The sequence below is a fragment of the Triticum aestivum genome, chromosome 1D, assembly GCF_018294505.1.
Source record: "Triticum aestivum cultivar Chinese Spring chromosome 1D, IWGSC CS RefSeq v2.1, whole genome shotgun sequence".
In the NCBI taxonomy this organism is placed as follows: Eukaryota; Viridiplantae; Streptophyta; class Magnoliopsida; order Poales; family Poaceae; genus Triticum; species Triticum aestivum.
Genome location: NC_057796.1, coordinates 399297246 through 399298978, shown reverse-complemented (window position 1 = coordinate 399298978; position 1733 = coordinate 399297246).

Below are 1733 nucleotides of genomic sequence, written 5' to 3'. Positions count from 1 at the left end.
GCTTTTAGTTAGTTTACTTTTCATGCTGTAGTAGTAATAATTAAAAGAAAACCCAAAAATATTTCATGTTCTTCTTTTGCTTGTTGGGAGCTTTCCCGTGTAAATAGTTTTCTTTTCTTTTCTTTTCTTTGGGGGTCGATAGGAGAAGACCATAATTAAATTGTTGAAGTGGCTCTTATATGCATAATTGTTGATTTAACCAAGAGTCCATATTGCCTTGTCTTCTCCTGCTTATTGAATGCTCACAGATTCCAGCTTAGTCCAATGCACGTGCACTCTTATTATTTTCACATCGTTCGGTCGTGCAAGTGAAAGGCAATTATGACGATATATGATGGACTGACTGAGATGGGGGAAGCTGGTATGAACTCGACCTCTTTTGTTTTTGTAAATATGATTAGTTCATCGTTCTTGATTCAGCCTATTATGAATAAACATGTTGCAATGACAATTAGAGATTATAGTTGCTCGTTCCATGCTTGATTAGCTATGAGTTATAATGGTTTACCTTGTGTGCCAACATGCTATTAAAATGGTTGTGATGTGGTATAGTGGGGTGGTATCCTCCTTTGAATGATTTAAGTGACTTGACTTGGCACATGTTCACACATGTAGTTGAAACAAATCAACATAGCCTTCACGATATTTATGTTCATGGTGGATTATATCCTACTCATGCTTGTACTCAATGTTTATTAATTTTAATGCATGTTCATGACTGTTGTCGCTCTCTAGTTGGTCGCTTCCCAGTCTTTTTCTAGCCTTCACTTGTACTAAGCGGGAATACTGCTTGTGCATCCAATCCCTTAAACCCCAAAGTCATTTCATATGAGTCCACTATACCTTCCTATATGCGGTATTTACCTGCCGTTCCAAGTAAATTTGTATGTGCCAAACTCTAAACCTTCAAATGAAATTCTGTTTTGTATGCTCGAATAGCTCATGTATCAACTAGGGCTGTCCGTATCTTCCATGCTAGGCGGGTTATTCTCAAGAGGAGTGGACTCCGCTCCTCACTCATGAGAAAATGGCTGGTCACCGGGATGCCCAGTCCCATGCTTTATGCAAACTAAATCAAAATAATTGCAAACAAAACTCCCCCTGAGACTGTTGTTAGTTGGAGGCACTCGTTGTTTCGAGCAAGCCATGGATTGATGCTTGTTGGTGGAGGGGGAGTATAAACTTTACCATTCTGTTTGGGAACCGCCTATAATGTGTGTAGCATGGAAGATATCGCCATCTCTTGGTTGTTATGTTGACAATGAAAGTATGCCGCTCAAATTATTATTTATCTCTATTTCAAAATCGAGCTCTGGCACCTCTACAAATCCCTGCTTCCCTCTGCGAAGGGCCTATCTATTTACTTTTATGTTGAGTCATCACCCTCTTATTAAAAAACACCAGCTGGAGAGCACTGCTGTCATTTGCATCCATTACTATTAATTTATATTGGGTATGACTATGACTGGATCTCTTTTACCATGAATTACAATGTTTAGTCAGTCCTTGGTCTTTAAAGGTGCTCTGCATTTATGTTTTGCGGTCTCAGAAAGGGATAGCGAGATACCATCCTGTTATATCATATTATGATTGTTTTGAGAAAGTGTTGTCATCCGAGATTTATTATTATTGCTCGCTAGTTGATTATGCCATTGATATGAGTAAACATGAGGCCTAACTATTATTGTGAATATGGTTAGTCATAATCTTTGCTGAAACTTGAATGCTAGCTT